Genomic DNA, 6,668 nt, shown 5'->3' with positions numbered 1-6,668 from the left:
ACAGCTTTGGAAAGGATTATGCTTCTTATTTTACAGTTGAGGAAATTTAGAGAGTGTCTGTGACTCATCAAGATCCTCCTGTTAATCACTGCCTGAGCCAGGATTCAAACTCAGGTTTCCAAACCATCCGTTCCCATCTGCCACCCCCAGACTTGGTTTCTCTCTTTCCTTGGCCCTAGGGAAAGTACATCCTCTACTCTGGACTACATTCCAAGCTTTCAACATATTGGTTAGTCTTGTCCCGGCTCTTGCCCAAAATACCCAAGGGAAAGACTGGACTGAAAGCAATTTTTAAAAACTCAGTGATAATTAAAATGAATATCATCATGGTGACTTAATGATGCTTTTGGTAGTGTCTAGACCCTCATATTTGCATAAACAGCAGAAGGGCAGGAGAACCCATTTCCCAAAGTCAGCTGGGAGGACGCAGGGAAGCATAATGGATTCAGAGAAACCTACACTTACCAGGGAAAATCATCTGAACCAGCAGCCCTCAAACTGTTAGGTCTCCAGGAATATCAACCTTGTGGATCTTATTAAAATGCAGATTTTGTTTCAGTAGGCTCCTAGGTAGATGTGAGATTCTGCATGTGTAGCAAACTCTCTTTGGTGGTGCCAGGGCTGCTGGTTCAGGACACAGTATGGGTAATGAGGATTTAAACCACTGACTCTTGAACTTAAGGTTTAGGAGCTTAAAATAATTCTGATGCCTGGGTTCTAACCCCAGAAAGTCTAATGTAATTGGTCTGGGCTGTGGGCTGGGGACAGATGTTAAAAAATGTTTCATTTGATTCTAGACGTGCCAAAATTTGATTTAAACTCTAGAGTGAGGGGATCCCTGGGGGGCTCAGTGGTTGAGTGTCTGCCTTTGGCTCAAAGCGTGATCCTGGGGTCCTGGGATCGAGTCCCACGTTGGGCTCCCTGCACCCTGCATGGAGCCTGCTTCTCATGGGTGCTTGCTTCTCCCTCTGCCTGTCTCTCTCTCTCTCTCTCTTTCTCTCTCTCTCTCTGCCTCTCATGAATAAATAAATAAAATCTTTAAAAAAAATAAAAATAAACTCTACGGTGAGTGTACCCCCTATGAGATGATTAGAACAGCATATAGCTGTTTCACAGGGGCAAGAAGGAAATGGATTATATAGTGAATATACCACACCTAGCTCAAAGAAGGGGTTCAACACACCAAGCGAGGGTTTGTTTCTCTTTTTTCCCCCCTCCAAATTCTCAGATGCCACAGATGAGTTCTGGCATCTGGAAATTTGCCCCTTCTTTGATAGCTGCTGTCTTACTCTCCTGAGTGTTGAAAAACATTTATAAGAAAAAAGGTAGCTTTTAATTCACATTCCCATACTTTTGAAAGGATTCTTAGTCCTTTTGTCCCTTTTGGGTGGCTTATGTGGTATCTTTTCACACAGAATGTGGCCTGTGTTTAAAGAGATTTTCTCTGATTATTCATTTAAGAAATAGTTACTGAACAGCTATTATGTCCTAGGAGTTGTGCTGGGCTGTGAGGACCCAGTGCTGAATAAGAATGATAGGATTCCTGCCCTCCAAGAGCTTGGATGCTGGAGAGGAAGTATAGAGAGAGCCAGAGTGAAGAGCATCATGCACTAAAGGATCGGACAAATGGGGAAGACAACAAGCAGGGAATTAGGTGAAGCTAGAAAAGTCTGGAAGACTTCTCTAAGGAGATCAGAGCAATGATAGGAGTTAGGCGGGCAAAGAGAGTGAAAGAATATTCCAGGCAGAAGGAAGAACACCTGCAAACACCAGGTGGCAAGGCTGAGCATGGAAGGTTTGAGGAAGCGAGAGAAGTTCAAAGCTATTTGAGTATCAAGCACAAGGTGGGAGGTGGCATGAAGCGAGAGAGGAAGAGCGAGGTTGATGGGGAGGGGGAGAGGTTAGATTTTTAGGAAGGCTGGGTCCATCGTGGTTGGAGAGTGGAATGTTGGAGCAGAGATGTTCACACACCAGGTGAATTCCAGCTCTCCCACGCTCTGGCTGTGTGATGTTGGCCATGCTACTCAAAGTCTCAGAGTCTCGATGTCACCGTCTGCAATGTGGGGAATACAGTAATGCCTGCCTCCCAGGGCTCTTCGGAAGGTTAAATGAATGAGAATGTGAAAAGTGCAGAATGTGTAAGAGCTTGATAAATGGTCATTATTGTTATCGGTACCCAGAATGATAGTGCCATCTAGGGATGGGATTTGTAAGGGGTAAGACAGGAGCCAGGATGTGAGTCAGGAGGTGGCAAGGGTAAGGCAGGTGACATGGTGCCGGGCGGGCACAAGAAGACGGATGAACTGGCTAGATGTTGATTGGATGGGAAATAGGAAAGAAGGGTCATAAGAGACTCAGATGATCCTTGAGATTTAGAATGTAGGAATAGTGACAAGTTGGGATGAGTCTTGTGAAGTCAGTTTTGCATGGTGAGATTGTATCCATCAGGGATCATTTGCAGAGACCAGATGTCACTCTAGCTTGTTCAGCAGGAAGGCAAGTATCACAGGGTATTAAGTGGCTTTCAGACTCGCTGAGAGGGCTGAGGAAACAGAATCCAGGTTGAGCTTTCAGGAGTAACTTCTTTTATCTTATTTTATTTTTTTAAATTGGAGTTCAATTTGCCAACATATAGCATAACACCCAGTGCTCATCCCGCCAAGTGCCCCCCTCAGTGCCCATCACCCAGCCACCCCCACCCCCCCAACCCGCCTCCCTTTCCACTACCCTTTGTTCATTTCCCAGAGTTAGGAGTCTCTCATGTGCTGTCACCCTCACTGATGTTTCCCACTCATTTTCTCTCCTTTCCCTTTATTCCCTTTCACTAATTTTTTATATTCCCCAAATGAATGAGACCATATAATGTGTGTCCTTCTCCGATTGACTTATTTCACTCAGCTTAATACCCTCCAGTTCCATCCATGTCGAAGCACATGGTGGGTATTTGTCGTTTCTAACGGCTGAGGAATATTCCATTGTATACATAGACCACGGCTTCTTTATCCATTCATCTTTCGATGGACACCGAGGATTCATCTTTCGATGGACACTGAGGTCAGGAGCAACTTCTAATGCCACCTCTCAGAACGGGGCCGCTAGGAGAGCTGCTGTCTCTTCAGTAATCTTGCAGTCAGGAAGCCGCCCCTTTAGAGCCACAACACTGCTGTTTCAAACAGGAAACCACCATAATCAGGAAGCCGCTACTGCTATCAGGTCTAGAACCACTGCGAATCTGCAACAGACCATGTCAGCAGAGTGGATGCTCCTGTCCCTACACCCAGACTCACCTACCAACCAACCTAGTATCTGAACACTGGCACCTATGCAAGTGCACCTGTAGGAAAACCAAACACCTCCACACCTGGGCTCGCTGGCAGGGTGGACAAAAGTTTAAAATCTTGTCCATCTCGGACTAAATTCTTCTAGAACTCAAGCTACAAGGGATTAGAAAAGTATGTTTTGAGCCTTCCAACTTCTGGAGCAGGGAAAGTCACACTAGAACAGCACTTTGCAGACTGTGGGCTGTGACTCATTTTTATGACAGCATCATAAAAATCAATTCAGGTGGTCACAACAAAAATATTTTTCTTAGTCACAAGTGGTATTACTTAATGTAACCTTTGTCCTAGGGTTTTGTGTGTGTGTGTGTGTGTGTGTGTGTGTGTGAGCGTGTGTACACATCTTTGCAAAGTAAACCGTTTCTTCTTTTGAGCCACAGTAAAAACAAAACAAAACAAACCTTGAAAGTCACTACACTAGATGTGGAGCACCAATCTTCTATTGCGAGGTTACAGAAAGAACTAATGTGCAGAGCTCACTGACTACTGAATATATGGGGCTGAATTTTAGGAGCAATTAAAGCTGGAGATATAGATTATGCAGTCATTGGCGAGAAGATGCCATTGAAGCCCGGGGAAGTTGATTGAGCCATCCAGGGAGACAGCATGGAGTGTGAAGAGAAAGAGGTCAGGGATGGACACCTAGAAATACAGACATTTGGAGAATTTTCCTTCTGGGCTTGTGCTCTTCCTTCTTGCATTCTGGTAGTTTCCATTTACTCTCCAGGGAGAGAACTGGATCCAGGGAAGCCACAGAATGCTTTGGAAAGGTGGGTTTCAAATCCCACGTCAGTCCGAGCTGAGTGTGTAGCAGCCTGAGAGAGCTGTGGCGCCTACCGTGCTGGATCATAAACCAGCACCTGGCATGAGGGCCTGACACCACACCCCCACTCAGGCCTTGTGTGTGGAATGGATGTTCAGAGCAAAGAAGTTCTAGGAAAGATGGAAAGAGCTTTTTTAGATTTCAAAGCTCCAGCTCATGAGCTGCGACCACAGAGGGGTCTAACCTCACTAGCAAAGGATGACTCAGTAGTGTTAGGGTGCAAGGTATAATTTTCAAAGAGTATTTCTGTTATATAGAAGAGTGGCAACAAGGAGTGGGAGCTGTGTAGGAAGATATGCTCGTTGCAGCAAAATTGGGAGGTAAACTTAAATGTTCATCGATAGGAGCATGGGCAATCCAGCGTATTCAAACAATGAAATGGGAAACAGCAGTTAAAAGAGTGAGCTAGATCTGTAGCCTGTATAAATCTGTATAAATCTCAAAAAAAAATTACATGAAAAATTTAGTCACAAAATGTGGTATTAAGTATGATATCATCTATTTAAAAATTCATTCATTAAAATATAAAGCCACACAAAACTGCACTATATATTCTTATGAGGAAACAAGTATAAAATTATGTAAATGAAGGGGCTGGGCAAACTTTGGGGCAGTGGCTGTCTCTGGGGAAGGTAGGAAGGAAATGGATGGAGGAGTGAGGCTTTGCTTTATCTGTGGTGTTGCATTTTTTTAAAAGAAGGAGAAGAAAATATGACAAAATATTAATAGTTTTAAGTAAGCGGGTGAGGCATGGGAGAAATATTATTTTCTGTTCTTTTCATAATTAAAAATAAATCCAAGTGTACATATGTTTTGCAATGCCCAGAGCAAGAGCCAAGCTTCTTTCCCTGACTGCAGGTTAAGCAGGTGACCTGAAACAATTACTAGAAGAAAGTGGACACACACACACACACACACACACGTGCTTATACACACATATAACACACGCGTATATGTATAATACACATGTGTGTGTATCCGCATATATATACATAAACACATATATACACATATACACGCGTAGATGCATAACTTCAGATCAAAACAATAAGCTTTTAATTTTTAAATTATTTCTTCAGTTTCTGAGAGGTTGAACCTTTATGTATGGGACCCTGGCCTTTTTCTGTGATTTGACCGTGTACTGAATCTAGAGACTATCTGTGTCTCACATTCGAATGATAATCCTGGAGGATCTGAGTGGGGGCAACGAAGAACAGAGGAAATCCCTGAATGCTGGGACCACCCCATTGCAGGGCTGCAAAGATGGGAACCAAGGAATTACAGAAAGGCTACAGGATGAGAGCAGTAAAGCCTGGTGGGAAATCCTGGGCTCCACTGCTAGCTCAAATCCCAGCTCTGCTACTAACAATCGTGAGGACTTGACAAGTCTCTGCCCACTCTTGGGCTTGCATTCAAACACTGGCTTAGCTTATCAATCAGGATCTTTCCAGAGATGACATGGACTGACTTCTCAATCCTCTTAATGTAAGTGCCAGAATAATCAGTGGTATTCCAGGGGCTTTGAAAGGCTCTCCTGTTTGGTAAATTCTGCCCAAATTCCCTCAGCATTTCCTCCCTTTAGAGCCTGTTCCTATCAACCCTCTTGGGGGTGCTGGGACCTCCCCTGAGCCAACCTTTGTGTGACTGGGGAATTCTGAAAGGGAATAGGGCAGGTTAAGAAGGCATCAGTGGATGATAGACAGATGGGGCGAAGAAAAAGTTACTAAATGTGGAGAAAGAAAGTCTTACGAATTCCCCAAGGAAGGAACATATTTAGTCTACACTGACTTGTTTCATATCAACTTACACATTGCCCTTTCTACACTTTCTGCAAGTATACTGTGGGGTGTGTGTGTGTGTGAACTCCAGGTTTTTGTCCCAGGGGGCATATGTATTGGGTACCTTAGTTCCCAAGTTAGAAAAATTATTTATTTTACTTGCGTAAATGCAATCACATTCCCAGGGGCTGGTTAACCCTCAGGGAGTAACAGAACCTGGTTTCCAGCTTATCCACTCCCTATTATTTTCAGTGGAGTTACTAGCGATTATTCCCTCTTACTTGTTTGTCTTGCTATGAGGCTCCTTTAAATGCTGTGCCCCCTGTGTCTTCAGCTATTGGCTTTCAGAGTATTGTTTGACAGAGACTGAGAGTAGGAACCACTCAAGAATAAAAGTCAGGTGCCTCTGCTCAGAGAAGGGATGGAATCTTTCTCAAATTTGAGTATGAGACAGTAGAAAATTTGCTTAGTGTACACAAGCTTAGATTGCAGATACCTTTTCAAGAACGCATGAGTTGGCTTAAGCAAGGTTCATTTGTCCTTCAGAGTTAGGGTATAACTCAAATGCCAGTGCTCCCTTACTTGTTAGTTTGGGGTCCTCAAAACCTGTTTCTGTGTTTACCATATACTTAGTTTGCTGAATTGAACACTTCTTCCAATGCCCGCTCCTCCCAAAGAATCTAGTCATAGAAAGCATTAGGAGAAATGTAGACTTTACTGAATATTTCA

The sequence above is a fragment of the Vulpes lagopus genome, chromosome 7, assembly GCF_018345385.1.
Source record: "Vulpes lagopus strain Blue_001 chromosome 7, ASM1834538v1, whole genome shotgun sequence".
NCBI classification, from domain to species: domain Eukaryota; kingdom Metazoa; phylum Chordata; class Mammalia; order Carnivora; family Canidae; genus Vulpes; species Vulpes lagopus.
This window is presented reverse-complemented; position numbering follows the sequence as displayed.